This window comes from Astyanax mexicanus, chromosome 1, assembly GCF_023375975.1.
Source record: "Astyanax mexicanus isolate ESR-SI-001 chromosome 1, AstMex3_surface, whole genome shotgun sequence".
In the NCBI taxonomy this organism is placed as follows: Eukaryota; Metazoa; Chordata; class Actinopteri; order Characiformes; family Acestrorhamphidae; genus Astyanax; species Astyanax mexicanus.
Window position 1 is genome coordinate 120,547,123 of NC_064408.1, and position 22,901 is coordinate 120,570,023.

Consider the following 22,901-nt stretch of genomic DNA (forward strand, 5'->3'; position numbering starts at 1 on the left):
GGGATGAGTAGCATGCTAATCTAGGAAATGAACTCGTGGTTAGCTAATCATTTCGGTGCACAAACACAATACGAAAAAGGGGTCTTGCTGATCGTCTTGCATAACTTGAATGTTTTAAGATGCACAAAACAGTGTCTTAGGTCTTCTACTACTACTACTACTACTAATCCCAAACCCTCCCCAAATTCATTAGGAACTCACCGCAAATTAATCCCGATTAATGACAACCCTAGATTCATGACAATTGTTTTCTAAACTCATCCCAAATCAATTCCATTGTTCATTCAAAACTCATCCCAAAATAATCCCAAAACCCTAATTGACCTCAAACTAATGCCAAACTAATCCAAATCAAATGGATCCCAATCGCACCCCAAATTATTTCCAAATTCATTCCAAACTCATCCCAAAATCACCCTTACTTACCTCAAAATAATGGCAAACTAACCAAAATCAAATTAATAACAAACTCACCTCAAATTCATCCCAAACTCACCCCAAATTATTTCCAAATATATTCCAAACGTATCCCAAAATTCATTACAAATTTGTTCTAAACTCATCCCAAATTCATTCCAAATGCATTCATAGTTCATTCCAAACTCATCCTTAAATCATCTCAAAACTCTAATTCACTTCAAACTAATGCCAAACTAACCAAAAACAAATGAATCCCAAACTCACCCCAAATTATTTCCAAATGTATTCCAAACTTATCCCAAAATCACCCTCAAACTGATCCCAATCTCATTAAAAAAATCCCCTGACCTCACCCTAACCCAAACCAAATAAATCCCAAACTCACCTCAAATTCATCCCAAACTCACCCCAAATTATTTCCAAATATATTCCAAACTTATCCCAAAATTCATTACAAATTTGTTCTAAACTCATCCCAAATTCATTCCAAATGCATTCATAGTTCATTCCAAACTCATCCTTAAATCATCTCAAAACTCTAATTCACTTCAAACTAATGCCAAACTAACCAAAAACAAATGAATCCCAAACTCACCCCAAATTATTTCCAAATGTATTCCAAACTTATCCCAAAATCACCCTCAAACTGATCCCAATCTCATAAAAAAAATCCCCTGACCTCACCCTAACCCAAACCAAATAAATCCCAAACTCACCTCAAATTCATCCCAAACTCACCCCAAAACTCTTCCACAACTCATCCCAAACTCACCCCAAAACTCTTCCACAACTCATCCCAAACTCACCTCAAATTCATCCCAAACTCACCCCAAAACTCTTCCACAACTCAACCCAAACTCATGTCCAACTCATCTTAAACTCATCCCAAACTCACCTCAAATTCATCCCAAACTCACCCCAAAACTCTTCCACAACTCATCCCAAACTCATGTCCAACTCATCTTAAACTCATCCCAAACTCACCTCAAATTCATCCCAAACTCACCCCAAAACTCTTCCCAACTCATCCCAAACTCACCTCAAATTTATCCCAAACTCACCCCAAAACTCTTCCACAACTCATCCCAAACTCATGTCCAACTCATTTTAAACTCATCCCAAAACTCTTCCACAACTCATCCCAAACTCATGTCCAACTCATCTTAAACTCATCCCAAACTCACCTCAAAACTCTTCCACAACTCATCCCAAACTCACCTCAAATTCATCCCAAACTCACCCCAAAACTCTTCCACAACTCATCCCAAACTCACCTCAAATTCATCCCAAACTCACCCCAAAACTCTTCCACAACTCATCCCAAACTCACCTCAAATTCATCCCAAACTCACCCCAAAACTCTTCCACAACTCATCCCAAACTCATGTCCAACTCATCTTAAACTCATCCCAAACTCACCTCAAATCATCCCAAACTCACCACATATTAATCACAGAATAAAACAATCCCTGTGTCAGAAACAGCACCCTGCTCTCTATTCTCTGTGCTGGGGATGAGTCGCATGCTAATCTAGGAAATGAACTTGTGGTTAGCTAATCATTCCGGTGCCCAAACGCAATACGAAAAAGGGGTCTTGCTGATTATCTTGCATTATCTTGAATGTTTTAAAACGTATAAAACGGTAGCTGAAGCTCTACTACTGATCTCGGTTCAGAGAAGACCAGCTCTTCACAGAAACGCTGTGTCGTCGAAACACGTTAGCGTCAAAAACTTGGATCTAAACCAGCAACAGACCAGCGTAAACCAGTTCAGACCAGCATGGAATCACGGAATTCCTCCAGCAGTGTGTGTTTAACGAGGTTTTACATAGAAAGTGAGATAAACAGTCTCTCAGGATGGCTTTTAACTGCACACACACATTACTGCTGTAGCTGCCAGTACACTGATATCACTGCCAACAGTATTTATCAATCCAGAAATCTCAGTATATACAGTACACTCACACCCCCACAGGGTTAGACACACCCCTTCTCATCCAATGCAATGCTTTCTTTCTTTATGTCTTTTATGTTAGAAAATAATAAAAGTAAACACTATAAATAAACACACATGACGTTATATAACACCCCCAGTATGTTTTATACTTCAGATTCTTTAGACTCAAAGTAGCAGCTTTAGCTTCAGTGCCAGCTTTTCCCTCTCTCGGCTGATTCTCTCCGTCAGCCTCATGAGAAACAACCTGCAATCGTTCTCCAACAATCCTGAAGGAGCTTCCAGAGAGGAAGAGAGAGCAAGTGCCGCTGCTTTTCCTTCACTCTTCCTTCTTAACTCCTCCCAAACTCATCCCCAACGCATCCCAATCTCATCACAAACTCCAAACATCAGCTCAAATTAATTCCAAACTCATCAAAAACTCACCCTAGTCATCTCAAACTCATTCCAAATGCATTCCAAATTTGTTCCAAACCTATCCCCAAACTAATTTCAAACTCATCCCAAATTCACTCCACTCACCCCAAGTTCTCACTAAAGTTATCCCAAATTCAACCCAAATTCATTCCAAAATTCATTCCAAACTCATTAAAAACTCACCCTAGTAATCCCAAACTTATTTTAAATGTATTCCAAATTAATTTTAAACTCATCCCAAATTCACTCTAAACTCCAAACTCACACCAAATTCATTCCAAACTCAACCTAAATTGACTCCAAATTCATTCCAAATTTGTTCCAAACCCACACCAAATTCAATTCCAAACTCATCCCAGATTCACTTCAAACTGATCCCAAATTAACTCCAAACCCAGCTGAAATTCATTCAAACTCATTCCAAATCCACACCAAACTGATCCCAAATTAACTCCAAATTCACGCCTAATCCAAACCAAACTGATTCACTCCAAACTCAAATTAATTCCAAATTTGTTCCAAAATAATCCCAAACTCAACTCGAATTCATTCCAAATTTATCTTAAACTCACCCAAAATTAATTCCAAACCCACCACAAACTCATCCCAAATTCACTCTGAACTTCCCCTAAATTATCCCAAACTCAACTCAAATTGACTACAAACTCACCCCAAATTCATCCCAAACTCAGTCCTAAAATCATTTAAAACTCATCCCAAAATCATCTCAAACTCACCCTCAAATTCATTCCAAATTCACTCCAAACTCATCCCAAATTTATCCAAATTTATTTCAGACCCCAAACTCATCACAATCTCACTTTACAGTCATCCCAATTTATCCCAAACTCATAAAAATATATATATATCACCTGACCTCACTCTAACCCCAAACCAAACTCATCACAAACTAACCTCTCAATTAATAAAGAACTCTTCCAAAACTCACCTCAAACAAATGTCCAACTCTTTCAACCCGTAGCTCATCAAAAACCCACCCCAACTTCATTCCAAATCCACTCCAAACTCATCCCAAATGTATTCCAAACTCATCCCAAATCCACTCCAAACTCATCCCAAATGTATTCCAAACTCGTCCCAAATGCACTCCAAACTCATCCCAAATGTATTCCAAACTCATCCCAAATCCACTCCAAACTCATTCCAAATGTATTCCAAACTCATCCCAAATGCACTCCAAACTCATCACAAATATATTCCAAACTCATCCCAAATCCACTCCAAACTCATCCCAAATGTATTCCAAACTCACCCCAAATGAATTCCAAATTTATTCCAGACACCAAACTCATCACAATCTCACTCTAAAGTCATCCCAATTAATCCCAAATTTATAAAAAAAATAATCTGACCTCACCCTAACCCCAAACCAAATAAATCACAAACTAACCTCTCAATTAATAAAGAACTCTTCCTAAACTCATCCCAAACTAATGCCCAACTCATCACTGACTCATCCCTAAAGTTACCCCTAGCTCATCCTAAACCCATCCCAATCTCACCTCAAATCATCCTGAACTCACATTAACTTCATGGTGAGTAATGGATGAAGTAGTTGTAGTAGCTGAAAGTGGTTTGAAGGACTGTGTGTGGTTGTTTTGTGTGGTTGTTTTGTGTGTGGTTGTTTTGTGTGAGGTTGTTTTGTGTGAGGTTGTTTTGTGTGGTTGTTTTGTGTGTGGTTGTTTTGTGTGAGGTTGTTTTGTGTGGTTGTTTTGTGTGTGGCTGTTTTGTGTGTGGTTGTTTAGTGTGGTTGTTTTGTGTGTGGTTGTTTTGTGTGGTTGTTTTGTGTGTGGTTGTTTTGTGTGTGGTTGTTTTGTGTGGTTGTTTTGTGTGTGGTTGTTTTGTGTGAGGTTGTTTTGTGTGGTTGTTTTGTGTGTGGCTGTTTTGTGTGTGGTTGTTTAGTGTGGTTGTTTTGTGTGTGGTTGTTTTGTGTGGTTGTTTTGTGTGTGGTTGTTTTGTGTGGTTGTTTTGTGTGGTTGTTTTGTGTGTGGTTGTTTTGTGTGAGGTTGTTTTGTGTGGTTGTTTTGTGTGTGGCTGTTTTGTGTGTGGTTGTTTAGTGTGGTTGTTTTGTGTGTGGTTGTTTTGTGTGTGGTTGTTTTGTGTGTGGTTGTTGTGTGTGGTTGTTTTGTGTGGTTGTTTTGTGTGTGGTTGTTTTGTGTGTGGTTGTTTTGTGTGTGTTTGTTTAGTGTGTGGTTCTTTTGTGTGTGGTTGTTTTGTGTGGTTGTTTGGTGTGTGGTTGTTTAGTGTGTGGTTGTTTTGTGTGTGTTTGTTTAGTGTGTGGTTCTTTTGTGTGTGGTTGTTTTGTGTGGTTGTTTGGTGTGTGGTTGTTTAGTGTGTGGTTGTTTTGTGTGGTTGTTTTGTGTGTGGTTGTTTTGCTGTGGTTGTTTTGTGTGTGTTTGTTTAGTGTGTGGTTCTTTTGTGTGTGGTTGTTTTGTGTGGTTGTTTGGTGTGTGGTTGTTTAGTGTGTGGTTGTTTTGTGTGGTTGTTTTGTGTGTGGTTGTTTTGTGTGTGGTTGTTTTGTGTGTGGTTGTTTTGTGTGTGGTTGTTTTGTGTGGTTGTTTAGTGTGTGGTTGTTTTGTGTGGTTGTTTTGTGTGGTTGTTTTGTGTGGTTGTTTTGTTTGTGGTTGTTGTGTGTGGTTGTTGTGTGTGGTTGTTTTGTGTGTGGTTGTTTTGTGTGGTTGTTTTGTGTGGTTGTTTTGTGTGTGGTTGTTTTGTGTGTGGTTGTTTTGTGTGTGGTTGTTTTGTGTGTGGTTGTTTTGTGTGGTTGTTGTAGTTTTTTTCTCTCAGCTCTAATGAGACGGTGAGGCTGCAGTTTTGGACGTATCTGACCGGCGCTGGTTGGCCTCTTGCTGAGAGTTTGGCTTCCAGCCACACCGGATCACCCGCGCTACGCCATCAATGCCATCCTGGCCATGGGCCAGGGCCAGGTGCTCGGGATATCAGGCTCGTTACCCGGAGTCCTGCTGCAGAGGCCGGGGTAAATTAGAGCGGCGCAGACCCTTATTAGCCTCCTAATATCTTTTTTACCGGGCCGGCGGTGTGCTTTAGGGAGCGGGTGGAGGCTGGGGTACAGCGGGGGGAAATGCTGCGCTGTGACTTTTTATTTTTGCCTTCTTTGCGCTGCTTTCTGCAGAGCCAGGTGGTGGAGGAGAAGGGCTATACGTTATCCCACAATGCCGCGCTCTCTGAAGAATGGTCCGCAGCCTGTCGGCTGACGCCGGCTCGGGCGACGAATGCGACGACTGTCTTTTGTGGTAATGGCCTTGTGTTCACAGTCGCGCTCTACAACAGACCAGACCACGCGCTGAACGCTCGCTGATGACACGTCGATGGGAAGCTCACGAGCTCGTTGTAGTTTTTGACACCGCACCGCACATGAAGCATGAGCCGGCCTCTACAGAGCCTCCCCCCGTACTCCCCCCAACTCCCCCCCAGCCCCTCCAACTACAGCCTTCCCCCCGAGCTCCGTGCAGAGAACAGGCTTTATACACCTTTTACAGAGTAAAATTCAAGCACATTTAAGAGCCATTTATTAAATTTTTCCAGCACCTTTCAGCTGTGATAAATTAATGATAATGGTGATATCTCAAAACTGCGATTCAGCGATAATCAATATATCGCAAAACTCAGGGTGCTTGAAATCCTGGAAAATGCTCGAATTTTAACGTTCTGTTTTCCAGGCCTGGAAACTCACCCCAAATACATCTCAAAACAATTCTAAACTCATCCCAAATTCACCTCAAATCAATTCTAAACTTCCTTCCATCCTCCCAAACTCACATTTCTTCCAAATTCGTTCCAAACCCACACCAACTTCACTCCAAACTCACCCCAAATTCATCCCAAACCTACCTCAAAATCATTCAACAACATACCAAACTCATCATAAACTCATCCCAAATGAATTCCAAATTCGCTCTAAACTCAACCCAAATTCATTCTAAACTCACCCTAAATTCATTTAAAATGCATTCCAAACCCACACCAATCCTACCTGAAAATCATTCTAACTTTGTTCCAAAAACATACCAAACTTATCACAAACTCAGCTCAAATTCATTCACAACTCATCCCAAACTCATCCCGAATTCAATACAAACTCTTTGCTCTAACTCCTCCCAAATTCATACACAACACATCCCAAACTCAGCTCAAATTAACTCCAAATTCACTCTAAACTCAGTCAAAATTAATTTAAAAATGCGTTCCAAACCCACACCAAACTCATCACAACTCCCCCGAGCCCCCAGCCTCCAGCCCCTCCGACTACAGCCTCATCATTCCAACTTTTTTCCAAAAACATACCAAACTCATCACAAGCTCTGTTCAAATTCATTCAAAACTCTTTGCTCTAACTCCTCCCAAATTCATACACAACACATCCCAAACTCACCATAAACTCAGCACAAATTAACTCCAAATTTACTCTAAACTCAACCCATTTCATTCTAAACTCACTCTAAATTTATTTAAAACTCATCCCAAACCCACCCCAAATTCCTCCCAAACCTACCTCAAAATCATTCCAACTTTCTTCCAAGTACATACCAAACTTATCCCAAACTCAGCTCAAATTCATTCAAAACCCATCCCAAACTCATCACAACTCACTCCCCTGAGCCCCCGAGCCCCCAGCCCCTCCATCTACAGAGAACAGGGTTCATACACCTTTTACAGTGTAAAATTCAAGCACTTTGAAGACCCATTTTCAAGTTTTTCCAGCACCTTTTTTCTTTAGGCAAACTTATTTAGACAGATAGTTGTTTATTTTAAAGTAAATGCATTTAGAATTTCAAGCATTTTCAAGCACTTTTTCTAAAATTCCAGCACTTCCCAGGCCTGGAAAACAGAACGTTCAAATTCAAGCATTTTCCAGGAATTCAAGCACGAATGAACCAAATGAACCGTACGAACTCTGAGAGAAAGTCCAGCCAAAGCTAAATCAAGGCGAGGTGAGACGCAGGAATCTCTCAGTGTGAAACTGCAGGGAGCACTGTGATTGTGCCACAAGCAGGAGACGCTTTGTGGTGCTCTCATTCCTGCAGGCGTCAGGCATCTCCAAACACTGATGGAGGACCCCTGAGTGGGCGCCTAGAGCAGTGTAGAAATAATATGTAAAATAACAAAAAAAATACATATGTGCAGTTTTCTGAGCTGTTCTAACACTGGTGTTCTATTTATTAAGTACTACTACTATTCTTTAAAACTAAACTTTAAGTACTTTTACACAAATTTACACATTTGTTTTTGAGATATTGACATTCCAACTCTTAAAAATGTTTGTCATGATTGGGAATAGTGGGTGAGTTTATACAACATTTGGATATGTCCAATAGTTTTTGGACAGGAAGCATATAAACTGCTTAATTGCTAAATGTCCTTCAGATCAATAAAGTATCTATTCATCCATCCATCCATCCATCCCTCCATCCAACCATCTATCTATCCAACCATTCATCCATCCATCCATCCATCTATCCAACCATTCATCCATTCATCCATCTATCTATTCAACCATTCATCCATCCATCCATCCATCCAACCATTCATCCATCCATCCATCCATTCAATCATTCATCCATCCATTGGAACAAACCTAAAATAGCCAAATTTGTCCATAGGAAAGCATGGAAAAATAAGATGTACAGTTTTTGTAAAATTGTTATTTGAATAACCCCCATAGGAATATATAGGGAAAGTCATATTGACATGTTCCTTCTTCTTTGTATAATAGAGCTTTGGGATTTCGTCAGATTATTTAAACTTTCTTCACTATTTTACATTGAGAAACAGTTTTCCAACTTTATTTCATCACTTTTAAACACAGATTGGTAAAACTCTGCCAAGCTTTACTTCTCTCTAAAATGTTCTTTTTTAAACTAAATCATGTACTGTATGTGTAAAAATACATTAAAAAATATCAAACTTGTAAATGTTTTTTGGAAGTTTACTAAAACATTGAAATACATGTCAAATGTATGCTGCACTCTTTGGAAAATAATCCTATATACTGTATATATTGTTAAAGTGGAGCCAAAACAAGCAAAAAACTATAAAGGTGCTAGTCCATTCTTAACTGGGTGTTGTTCTCTGGATCTATTTTTAGTGTATTTCTAGTGTTTGTTTTATAGAATAAGATGTTAAAAGGTTTCTCACACTAGTGCCAAAATATGTTTAGAAAAATTGTGTTTTATTGTCTTTCTAAGAGTTACCCATTTTCATGTTTAGCGAATTAGCATGTTGCGTCCGCTGTGGACGACGTCGGTGGACGATATTGGGTGGCGTGTTGGAATCCTGCATGTTTCCTTATTACTTGGACGGGGATCAAAAGCATTAAATGAGCTGTCTCTCTCTCTCTCTCTCTCTCTCTCTCTCTCTCTCTCTCTGCAGTCCTCTCGCGCCCTCGCACTCGCGCTCTAATGTCGTCTCTCTTATTTGTAGTCACTTCGGGAAAAAATTTGATGACCTACTTGCCGGGGTCACAAGCAAAATGAACAAGACAAGCATCTTTGAAGATTATGATAATGGAATGGAGGGGAGGAATCGGGAAGGGCTTGAAATTCACAGCCACGTTTCCTCTTTCTTATTATCCTTCCTCCGTGTGGCGCCGCGTATCAAGGGTATGATAAAAAACACATTAACTAATATTACCATTCCAGATTCCCAGCCCAAATATTCCTGGTAAAGCTTATTTTTAAGATGAGAAAAACGTGTCGAGACAAATACATGGAATCAGGCGAGTGTGTCTCCAAAACAGGTTCAGAATACTGATGCCACATTAAAAATAAATAGATTTATGTGCATGCACTGATCAAGTTTCTACACCTCTTTTCCATAGCAGCAATGCTGCTTGAGTTCTTAAACACTGTCCTTTATGCTGTTAGGCACTCCTACCTACAGCTGATCCACCTTGTAGATAAAGTAAACTCAGAGATAGAAGATCTGAATCTATTTCTGCACAGTTTACAGTGTTGGTCATCCTCTAGTCCTTGCAGGACACTGGCCAAAAAGATGATGCCCACTGGATGTTGCCCAAAAAATGCTGACCACAGGATGCTGCCCAAAAGACTCTGCCTAAAAAGATGCTGCCCACAGGACGCTGCTCACAGGATGCTGACCAAAGCATGCTGACCGAGGGATGCTGACCAAAGGACACTGACTAAAGGATGCTGACCAAAAGATGCTAACCAAAGGACGCTGACCAAAGGATGCTGACTAAAGAATGCTGACCAAAGGATTCTAACCAGAGGATGCTGACCAAAGGATGCTGACCAAAGGATGCTGACTAAAGGATGCTTGACCCAAGGATGCTGACCAAAGGATGCTGATGAAAGGATGCTGACTAAAGGTTGCTGACCAAAGGATGCTGACCAAAGGATGCTTACGAAAGGATGCTGACCAAAAGATGCTAACCAAAGGACGCTGACCAAAGGATGCTGACTAAAGAATGCTGACCAAAGGATTCTGACCAGAGGATGCTGACCAAAGGATTCTGACCAAAGGATGCTGACTAAAGGATGCTGACCAAAGGATGCTGACTAAAGGATGCTAACCTAAGGATGCTGACCAAAGGATTCTGACCAAAGGATGCTGACTAAAGGATGCTGACCTAAGGATGCTGACTAAGGGATGCTGACTAAAGAAAGCTGACCAAAAGATGCTAACCAAAGGACGCTGACCAAAGGATGCTGACTAAAGAATGCTGACCAAAGGATTCTGACCAGAGGATGCTGACCAAAGGATTCTGACCAAAGGATGCTGACTAAAGGATGCTAACCAAAGGATGCTGACCAAAGGATGCTGACCAAAGGATGCTGACCAAAGAATGCTTACGAAAGGATGCTGACTAAAGGTTGCTGACCAAAGGATGCTAACCAAAGGATGGTGACTAAAGGATGCTGACTAAAGGATGCTGACTAAAGGATGCTGACCAAAGGATGCTGACTAAAGGATCTGACCAAAGGATGCTGACTAAAGGATGCTGACTAAAGGATCTGACCAAAGGATGCTAACCGAAGGATGCTGACCAAAGGATGCTGACTAAAGGATGCTGACCAAAGGATGCTGACTAAAGGATGCTAACCAAAGGATGCTGACTAAGGGATGCTGACTAAAGAAAGCTGACTAAAGGATGCTAACCAAAGGGTGCTGACTAAAGGTTGCTGACTAAAGGATGCTGACCAAAGGATGCTGACCAAAGGATTCTGACCAAAGGATGCTGCCCAAAAGATTCTGCCCAAAGGATGCTGACTAAAGGATGCTGCCTACAAGATGCTACTTGTGGACCAGGCACCTACTGCAGATTCACAGCTTGTAGAGAAGTGGTGCTGCTACGTGGTTTCCTATGGAGTTACTTGGTCAATAAATAGTTGCTATGAAGTTATTTAGTAGGTTCCTATGATGTACCTAGATAGTGGCTACCTGGTATCCCAGGTGGTCGCTACGGTGCTGCAAGGTTTGCTTTAGGCAGTTGTTCTGGTATCCCAGGTAGTTACTAAGATAGCTGGTTGCTAAAATACTGTAAGTAGATGCTATGGTATCTATGACGTTACTAGGCCATTGCTGTAATATCCCAGGTGGTGGCTATAGAGATAGATGCTATATTATCCCAAGTGGTTGCTATGCTGTTGCTAGGTTATTGGCTGGGCTAGAGATAGATGCTATGATATCTCAAGTGGTTGCTATGATGTTGCTAGACCATTGCTTTGATATCCGAGGTGGTGGCTAGGCTACAGATAGATGCTATGGTATCTTAAGTGGTTGCTATGATGTTGCTAGGCCATTGCTGTAATATCCCAGGTGGCGGCTAGGCTACAGATAGATGCTATGGTATCTCAAGTGGTTGCTATGATGTTGCTAGACCATTGCTTTGATATCCCAGGTGGTGGCTAGGCTAGAGATAGATGCTATGGTATCTTAAGTGGTTGCTATGATGTTGCTAGGCCATTGCTGTAATATCCCAGGTGGTGGCTAGGCTACAGATAGATGCTATGGTATCTCAAGTGGTTGCTATGATGTTGCTAGACCATTGCTATGATATCCCAGGTGGTGGCTAGGCAGAGATAGATGCTATGGTATCTCAGGTGGTTGCTATGATGTTGCTAGGTTATTGCTGTAATATCCCAGGTGGTGGCTAGGCAACAGATAGATGCTATGGTATCTCAAGTAGTTGCTATGATGTTGCTAGACCATTGCTGTAATATCCCAGGTGATGGCTAGGCTAGAGATAGATGCCATGGTATCCCAGGTGGTTGCAAAGGTGTTTATAATAACAAAACAACGCAAGCGTAACACAATATAACATTATTATTACATGATTATTCTAGCCGCCAAGGAGACAGGTTGACGTGATCTTAAACCTGGGCTCGCATTCTGACGCGGTGTTTACCAATAACGCGCCGAAATGAAAATTTAATGGCGGCGTGTGTCCTTGTGCAGCTCCTGCGAGGGCCTGTTTTTTTTTTTCCTGGTTCAGTGCAGTACAGCGAGTGCGGAGAGCCGGAGAGGGAAGGAGGACGGCTGTTTGTCTGGGAAAATGTCACGCTATTAATGTTTTATGAGTGTATCTCTGCTAGCAGTGTGTGCTAAGCTATGTGTGTGTGTGTGTGCACATGTGTGTGTGTGTGTGTGCACATGAGTGTGTGTGTGTGTGAGGAGGTCTGGGAGGACGCTGGTAGCCAAACAGAATAAAGACGTTCATTAGGCGACACTGGGCATGGCTCTAACGTCCGTGGGAAATCATCGCTGAGAGGGGACTCCGTGAGCAAACATGTAGAATTGACACGTGTTTGAGTAAAATTAACATTGTTGTTTTATTCTATGAACTACAGACAACTCCCAAATTCCAAATAGAAATATTGTCATTTAGAGCATTTATTTGCAGAAAATAATGAGAAATGGCTGAAATAACAAAAAAAGATGCAGAGCTTTTTAAGACCTAATTGCGTCAGTCAGTGCGGCATCACTTTCGTAACGTCGGGAAAAGTACACCTTGCTCGGCTCAAAACGAGCAAAAGACATGCACTAATTCTCTTAATCAATCATGGGTGTGTTTTGGGTGTAACGTAAAATATACCAATCAGTGTGTCACTTGCCTTTAATTCCCTTTAAAAGCCAGGTGCATTTTGACTTTGGCGGATTGCTATTGTATCAACGCAGCTACCTGCATGTTCATGCTGTAAAGGAGCTCCAGCAGATCATTTAGAGGAACAGCAATGCTATTTTATTCTGTATTCTGTTTATTGTTGATGCCAAGATAGCAATGATTGTTGACTGTTGTTTAGGTTGTATTAGGTCAGTGAAGCACCTGTGTTTTCTGTTGCCACGATAGCAATACAACAGAAATTTACCTGAACACACCTCACTTCCAGACCACCACGCCCATCAGTGTAGATGTATTCAGAAGCACTGTTGTTATTTAAACAATGCTATCGGAAGGCATGAAATTAAACACTGTTTAAACATGTTAAACATTTGGAAGTGAGTTCAGGTAAATTTCTGGTGCGTTTCTATATATTTTAGTGGTGGAAAACACAGGAGCTCCATTGACTGAATAAAACCCTGACAACAGTCAATCATCAGAGTCCATTCCTATAGGGGCTGGAAAGCACAAACTCGACTTTTAACTCAACAATAAACAGAATAAAGAATAAAATAACATTACTGTTCCCTTAAATGAGCTGCTGGTGTATCTTCACAGTGTAAACATGCAGGTCAGTATCCTCCCATGCCATGCTGTTAAGATACGAACGTGCCAAAGTCAGAGCTCACCTGGTTCTTAAAGGGAATGACAACTGACACACTGATTGGTTTATTTCATGTTTCAAAATTCATTGAACAACTTGCCAGTCTCTGGATCTACATCTTCCTAAATTTCTCTCTTGTAGAGGTCAATTTTCAATAAGATATAGGGGGAAAAAATGTGAAATGATTTTTACCATTTGGCAAAAAAAAAAAATATTATATGCACTGCAAAAAATCTATTGGCAAAAACTAGATAAAATGTATTTAAATTGAGACATACATGCTTAAATTAATAAAAAAAAATGGGGTAAGCAATTTTTTTATATATATATATATTCTTCTTAAAATAAGCAATGACAAAGCCTAAAAATGAGTGAAGTAAGATGCAAGTATCAGAATAACTTGACTGGTGACTCCTTGTGTTTATTTTGATTTCAAATTACTTAAAACAAGGTCAAAATTCTAAGCAATACTAAATAAAATAATTATTCCTAAAATAAGTAAAACAATCTTACTTTTACAATGCTTAGTAAGACAAAAAATACTTATCAGAGCAAGAAATGAGATTTATTGCTTTAAAACTAGATCCTTTCACTTGCTAAGATTTCGTTTTTGCAGTGTGTAAAACATTATAATCAATGTTTAAAAGATCATTTGCTTTATGTTTTTATATATTATTAAGATAGAGGCTTTATTTAAGCCTGTGTTAGGTTTTTGCCTTTACCTGCACTGTATTTTAAAGCTATTTGCACTATGTGTATGTTGTTGTTTTTTTTGTTTGTTTTTTTTGTGCAAAAATTAATTGAGTATACTCAGTGTGCTATAGATCGCTAAAACAGGGCCCTATGTTTTAACTGAGGGTTGTAGCCTTTAAAGAGAATATTCCTTGATAAAAAACAGCCGGTTTATTTCTAAGAAAGGCTGGAAAAAGTTGCTGGAAAAGTGAAGCATGACTCGAGCATCAAAAGTGGAGCTCGGGGAACAACATTTGGGTCTTATTAAATTAAATATGCAGGAAGGACAGTGAAACTGTTTTAGCACGCTGCAGAGGAAGTCACGGGTGAAGCTAGCTACAGCGTAGTGTCGCATTGCCAGCAAGCAGGAGTCACTGCAGTGGATTCTGCATGCATGCATGTATGTGTGTGTGCATATGTACACATGTGTATACTTGTGTGTGTGTGTGTGTAGCTGTGTTCTACTTGCTACTGTTAGCATGTGGCGCATCTGCGGCACCAGGCAGCGGGGTGTGTGCGAGTCCACAGCACGGGCAGATATTTACAGTGAGCAGCACGGCGCCACTGAGTGGCCGGGGGGTGTGTTTGTGTGTAAGTGTGTGTGTATGTGTGTGAGTAAGTGTGTAAGTGTAAGTGTGAGTGGAGGATGAGGAGGCGGGAGGAGGCGGCCAGGTGCTGCAGAGCGTGATGCTCAAGCAAGCGGTGGAAGATAAAAGGCAGGCAGCAGCAGCAGCACCATGCGGGTCGGTGGCTGACGTCCAGCGGAAGTCCTCCGACCGAGCGCTCGCCGAGCTGTCAGAGGCGATGAGTCGCTGCCTCGCCACCTCGCTGTCTCATCAGCGTCTCACCGCCACGACTCCACGAGAAACGACAGCAAGGATTAGCACGCATTTCTGTACACGTTCTGAAAACGTGACTGTAGATGCACCTCTAAAACGTTTAGTTCACTGAATTAGTGGTCTCTGAAGAAAGAAATTGGAGCAGTCTGGTGGTCAATCTTCATTAATTGCACATTGCACCAGTAAGAGCAGAGTGTGAAGGTTCTATTATCAGGGTAAGAGCACAGTTCTGCTCTAAATATTGCAATGCACACAACATTTTTGGTGACATAGCAGAGTTTAAAAGAGGACAAATTGTTGGTGCACGTCTTGCTGGAGCATCTGTGACCAAGACAGCAAGTCTTTGTGATGTATCAAGAGCCACGGTATCCAGGGTAATGTCAGCAAGATACCACCAAGAAGGACCAACCACATCCAACAGGATTAACTGTGGACGCTGTAAGAGGAAGCTGTCTGAAAGGGATGTTCGGGTGCTAACCCGAATTGTATCCAAAAAACATAAAACCACGGCTGATCAAATCACGACAGAATTCAATGTGCACCTCAACTCTCCTGTTTCCACCAGAACTGTCCGTCACCACAATAAATTATTGTGCTCTAAAACCAGGTGTTTCAGTTTCATTGTCCAACCCCTGTATATATCTAGAGTGTCATCCTGGACTAGTAGTCTGTACCATCACAGAACCCACCACACTTCAAACAAGCCCTTTTTTTCGGTACATTTATAGTGTATTCTTATCCTGTGATCAGAAGCTTCACGGTGCTAAAATATGGATTTTCAGGCTTTCAAGAGTTATTTAAGGTTTTCCAGCCAGGGAAAGTCAGAGCCAGATTTCCCCTGCAGGATACAGGGAGCCCAGATAATGCTAATGATGTCTTCTGGGACGAGGGGAAAGGAGGGGGGTGAGGGTTCCCGAGCGAGGTCCTTTGGGAAACCCTCTGACTTCTGGCGCTGCTGGCTTCATCCCAGGCCCCAGATAAGGTGGGCAAATCGCTGTTTCATAATGGAATTAATTTTGCCATGATAAGACCTTTTCATTAGGAGATTATCTGTCGGGATGACGCATTAAAACTGCAGCTTTGCACCGTCATGATCTCCTCCCCCCCAAAAAAATAGTCGAGAGAGAGAGAAAAAGAGAGAGAGTATGTCAAGGGTAAGTACTGAGTTGAGTAATGCACTTTTAAGAGGAGTATACGATCACGGTCCTGATAACATGATACTCACTGTGCTGGGTTGAGTAATGCCACTCAAGAGGGGGTATCCAGTTAGTGCTCCTTAATGTTGCTACTCAATGTACTGGCCTGAAGGATGCATTCTCAAGTGGGGCATAGAGTAAGTCTTCTAATACTCAATGTACTAGGCTAAATGACAGACTTTCAAGAGGGCTATCTGGTTAGTGCTCTAAAAACCTGTGTACTGGGTTGCACAAGTGATGCACTCTTAAGATGGGTATATGATTACGGTCCTGATAACATCATACTCACTGTGCTGGCTTGAGCAATGACTCTTAACAGGAGTATCCGGTTAGTGTTCTGCTACTCACTGTACTGGCCTGAGGGATGCTCTCTCAACAGGGATATACTGTTGAGAGCCAGTTATCGGACTGATCAAAATCTCTTAAGGTCATCTCAGGTATCAGGGATTATGTGATTATGTGCAATGATTGAGCACTTAAGCTGTCTCAGAAGGACGTAAATAGTCCAGAGAGAGAGAAAGAGTATGTCAAGCTCTTCAATTACTTTTACCGCTAATGTATTAGGCTGGAAGTGAGTGGAACATAATTGGTGGTTTTCTTAAAGGCAGAACTCTAAATCCAAGGAAAAAGCCTTAAAATGCTGTAGAACATTTAGAGGAGGTTCCTGAGTTCCTGAGGGAACACAACTTGGCATTCGAAGTACTCAGGAGAATGACTTCATGAAGGGGTCACGTGATTGTCATAGTCACAGACTGGTGCGTCCTGGGTAGTGTAGTTCTTGTGACTGGAAGTCGAGCTAGGTAGAGCTGAGTGTGGGTGAGACATAGCACAGTTTCAGGTGATAAGGTCATAATGACCTCAACATTATTACCACACAATTATGTGTAAAATATTGATATTTCTTAGGTTTTATGCCAAAAACAGCCTTAATAAACCAGACATTGAACGTTTTAAAATATTTTAAACATTTATTTTTTTACTTATTGCCTTCATTAAATTAAGAAAAGACAAGAAATATGAATCACAAAACTAATATAAACCTTTTTTACAGAGATTTTAAACACTGAATGGTGTCAAATTGACCTAAAAGACAATAGGAGGGTTTACAGGCTACGCCTACAACAATAAATTATGTGAGAAATCCTTTTACAAGCTTATTCTATTGGCAATACTTTTTTACAAAAACTAGAAACACTTTTTTGCGTATTTTTAACACATAAGTTTATTCTATTTCAGTCAAGGTTTGTCTTAAACTGTGGACTCAGTTCTCTCAAAAACAAATTTTCCTTTTATAAAAGTTAAGAGTATTGAGTGAAGACGTGCTGAAACAAACTTGAAACAGGTTAGCATTAGCATTTGGCAGCATTTAGTAAACACTTTCGAAATTAATTTCCTTACATTTCCACCTTACATTTCACTGCGTGCAACAAATCTCTGTCTTTGTGCGTTTTTCTAGCATGTGGCTAATAGGTAAAACAGGAAAACAGCTAAGCACAGTATTATTAGGAGGCAATCTCAAGCAGCGTGGATGGATGTTTACAGCTGTGGCAATAAAGCAGCAGCAGAACAGCAGTATAACATTGTTAGCATGGGGCTAGCAGGAGCCGAAGCATTAACGGAGTATGCCGTTAGCAGTTTGAGCAGTACGACTGCTGACTAGCATTATCACTCTGTGGCTAGCAGTTGATGCAATAAGGCTGCTCAGCAGATTAGCGCTGCTAGAATGTGGCTTGAAGGAAATGTAATTAAGCTGCTCAGCAGATTAGCATTACTAGCATTGATGGATGGCTATAAATGCAGTTAGGCTGCTCAGCAGATCACTGTAGCGCTGGTAATGAATGGCTTGTGGCTAAAACAACAGAGAGGCATTGCAGAGAAAGAAGCCTGCAAAATAAAATTAGCATTAGTATGAGTATGAAGCAGTAAGGCTGGTCAGCAGAATATCACTATTAGCATGCGACTAGCATTAAACTGGCTGTAATTGTTAGCTTGTTATATAGTAATCAAAGCAGATAGGTCACTGAGCCAGACTTGCCAAGTCTCCCGGAAGTCGTTGGATATTTATTAATCTGATTTATTAGCCAGATAACGCTAATTATGCTTTATCTGCTGCTCCATGCTGTTTACACATGTGACCTGTGCAGCGTTCACTGCTCGAAGACGCAACACAACACTCCATTTGCCATAGAACCAAAGGACCATAGAAACCAAGTACAGGTGTAAATACCCTAAGATCATCAATCATATAATCAGACTAGCAATGTAAAAGCATTTCTCTCAGTTGACACAGTAAGATTTTTAAGCAGATAAACGGACATGCTTTGCTACTCTGTATCTTCTACTCTCTATCTATCTATCTATCTATCTATCTATCTATCTATCTATCTATCTATCTATCTATCTATGTTATAGTAGCATTGTTAGTTGATATAGTAATGTAGCTAATCAGATAATCAGACTAGCATTGTTAGCATGCTCCTTATGTGGTTTTTAACTGATATATTATAATTGTTAATCAGATAATCAGATTATAATTGTAAGAATTGCTTCAGTTTTTTGTTAGCAGTTGATTTATTGAGTCTGATGAGCAGAGTGTGATTATTAGCGTGTTGTTAGCCGTCAGTGCAGTCAGGCCGTTAAGCAGACATGCTCATTATAGCTGCTCAATAGCGAGGGTTCAGCACAACCCTCTGCTCTCAGCTGTCAGAGCGCCACTCACCCCCGAGTAGATAACAATGACTGGAGTAAACACCTCCGAATCAACTGGTGCTCTGGAGTGGGTGCTACAGTATTGTATCCACAGCTGTGCCAACCCCCTCGCCACCCTCGCCACCCCCGCTCCTCATTCTCTCCCTCGCACGATTCAATTTCCTTCAATTCTTTATGCTTTACTGGGATAAACGCTACAAATGACATTATTTCCAAAGCAATTAATTCGATTGCAAATAGAAGAGGGGTGATATTAACATCATAAACTGTCACTCATCTCTCATCTCTCTCGATTGAGCCGTCCCCCCTCATCATCCTCCCCCGTATGCATCCTCAGCAGAACTCTCAGTGGATCTGGCATGGGATCTACTGCTTCTATGAACCAGCACTGATCTGGTTCCCACACCTAATTTTAAACCGGTTCGCCAAATTTTTTTACCAACAAAAGCAGATTCCAGAACCAGGAACGCACGTTCGTGGCAGGAACTGAAGAATACTAGGCTCTTCCGTGCGAACAGTGACCACTCCTGTTCACCGGTGCTGTGCAACATCCTCTGTTGATGTCGTATGATGTGATGTTTTGATGGTTTCCACTACAACTGGTGTATAAGCACCACGGTTCTTATAATCCTGAAAGGAAACTGGTTCATTCTTTTGGTGTAAAAGCGCTATGTTTGCGTGCTGTTGCTTTCTATATCTGGCAACCAGGGGTGTGGAAATGGGACTCGGGGATGGGTACTGTGACGTACTGCACAGTTCAAATAAGAAAATACTGGCTGAAGCCCTGGAAGAAGCCATGCATGCTCTTAATGAACGCTTTAGGAATCTATAAATACTGCATTAATCTGATCTAATACATAATTAAACACACAGTTATGTAACAAATCGCACAAACCTTGTCTGTCTGCACTGATACCACAATTCAGTAATCAGACTTGAGCTTATTAACCACTTAAATGGCCAGAAATGTTGTCAATTTCTAACTAATATTACACCCCTAAATATAGAAGATTTCTATTTCTAAAAGCTTTCATGTTTAATAAGGAACTTTACTGAAAATCATAATTATAATTGTAATAGAAAGTAGGTCAAGTAAGTCTGAAAAATAGTCAAGTAAATCTGCAACTGTCAAAATATTATTAATAAAATCCTAAAATTGGCTCTGTCCTGAACTTCATTTTAAAATCAATATTTTCCTGAATACAAATCAAACAGTTCCAAAATGCCTTACTACTTTACTACGCTAGTGGTGGTGAAGATAAATTACTTAGCTATGGTCAGCAACCTTACCGAAGCTCAGTGATTACATGTTTTAACAGCATTAAAGTGGCAGTACGTGTTATTTCGTTTCTAAACTAAAAGCAGAAGCATTTCTGAGTGGAGAAGAATATGGATAAAATATTGTGTTTATTTAATGGTACCACTGTACTAGAATGACCATCCCTGCTAAGCCTAATATCTAATATATTTATTAAAAAAACTGGGGTGTCGGGTCACTTTTCACAGAAGTTGTTCTTCTGGTCACGTCACACGTCTTTAAGTACTTACGTCACATGTACAGCCTCTAAAAGAGGATCCGGCTCAGTTTTACTGAACGCGAGCGGCTGGTGGAGCAATGGAGACTTCAGAAGAGAAAACTTAGAGCTCAGTCGCTCCTCCATTCACTCATAGTAAAACCAAAGAAACGAAGGAGTGAAGTTTCTCACTGAGCGTCCTCTCTCTCTCTTTCTCTGACTGAACATAACCTGGAATCGGAGTCATCCGCTCTAAAAGGAGACTGCATGACACCTGCACATTTCTCACCAGAGAGGGACCTAAATCCCCCAAATCCCAAAAACTTACGGACATCAGTTTTATATTAACCAGCTCGCCCATTTCCATAGCTACAGCGCATTGTTTGCATGCTGTTGTGTTCTATATCTGGCAACCAGGGGTGTGGAAATGGGATTGGTGGATGGTTACTCTGACATACTGCACCGCACAGTTCAAATAAGAAAATACTGACTGAAGCTCTGCTGATGGATGTGGTGGTCTGGAAATTAGTTGTGTTTAGTTAAATTTCTGGCATATTGCTATAACGGAAAAAAAACACAGGTGCTCCACTGACTGATCACAACCTAGACAGACGCCAACAGTCTGTGCAGCACACAGCAGTGCACAAACTCAAATTTTACATGAACAATAAACAGAATCCAGAGTAAAATAACATTACTGTTCCTGTAAATGAGCAGGTCAGTTTCATCTGCTGAGAAATGCTGGACACGTTCAGGTAGCTGCGCCGTTAAAATAGCAATCTGCCAAAGTCAGAGCTTACCTGGTTCTTAAAGGGAATGACGAGCAAGTGACATGCTGATTGATTTATTTAATTAAGAGAATTAGTAAAAGCCTTTTTTAGTTTTTTGAGTCATGCAAGTTGTACTTTTCCCGTCGTTCTGATAGCGAAGACACACTGACGCCCTAAATCAAGCTGCATGGTGCTGCTACAGTTGATGGTTCACCTACAGAATGCTAAAATAGGGCTCCTTAACTCTAATGCTTTGCCATTCTTTCTTTTTCTCTACTTTCTATCCAATAGAATTGTTTTTTTCTTTTTAGTTTATGACATAAAATGCCTGCGTTCTTATGGTGTAGCGTATGAGATTGCTTCGCCCACATGTTTATTAATTTAACTCATAACAAATCTCATAACTTCTACTTCTTCTACTTCCAGACGCGAATGTGGTCTGAATCGAAAGCTTATAATCTGCACTTTCCACACAATTCTCAGCTACTGATAACTGATAAATAATTAATTATTGTGCTGTCAGAGTTATTCATTATTTATTAACACCAGTCGTTTCTTTAAACACTGTGAAACACTGGGCTGAAGCTGGTGCTCCAGCACTGCATATGTTGTTCTGACAGAATACGGAGCTAAATCTCTAAGCTCTAATAACAGCTTCTACACCTCCGTGGTGTTAAATATGCCAGTTCTTTATTTATTTGCCTTTACAGAATTAATTTCTTACTCCATAACCAGAGAGATATAAATATTTAAATTATGTGATTATCATCAAGCAACCAATCAATCAGTCAAACTTTATTTTTAACTCAAGAATACATTTTCGATGCAGACAAGCACTTACAACTTAAAGGGACTAAAACGTATTAAATCAATATTTAAATTAAAATCAATTATTTTATTATTTGAGCTAAAATAAGGAGCTTCATAACCAAAACAATGAAAAATTTAATGGCACGCAGGCCTCACTTGATAAAAACACTATATAGAACTCTTAGAATCACTTAAAAATTATGCGTTTCTTTGATTTTGCCAAATTAAAAACCTCTGGAATATAATCAAGAGGAAGATGATCAAGCCATCAAACAAGCCATCAAACCAAGCTGAACTGCTTGAATTTTTGCATCAGGAGTGCAAAGCATAAATTTATCCAAAAGCAGTGTGTAAGACTGGTGGAGGAGAACAAATGATGCCAAGATACATGAAAAAAAAACTGTGATTAAAAACCACCAGGGTTATTCCACCAAATATTGTTTTCTGAACTAAGCTGGAGCATTAGCTTTAGCATTAGCAACTAACCGCTAATGCCGCCTAACTGCCACCCGACTGTGCTACACTGAGTGTTCCGGTAAGCCATGGTGATATTAGCTAGCGGTTCGTCCCACGTAGCTTGTTTTAACACAGTAAATGCGCATACTTCAGGCCGATAACACTTACCTCTGAACGACCAAAAAGCTAGTGCTTAGCGGCTAATGCTAATACTGCTCCAGCAGACTACAGCCGATAAAACTCATTTCTTTTGTAAAAATCTCACACTGAACTTGTTTTCTTTGCATTATTTGAGGTCTGAAATTTCTGCATCTTTTTT

At 40.5% G+C, this 22,901-nt stretch overlaps 1 protein-coding gene across 1 annotated transcript in view; it reads right to left on the reverse strand.

The window, feature by feature from the left end:
* iglon5 (IgLON family member 5) overlaps positions 1-22,901 on the reverse strand; it is a 318,662-nt gene that overhangs the window by 201,657 nt on the left and 94,104 nt on the right. The gene's annotated exons all lie outside the window — the stretch shown is intronic.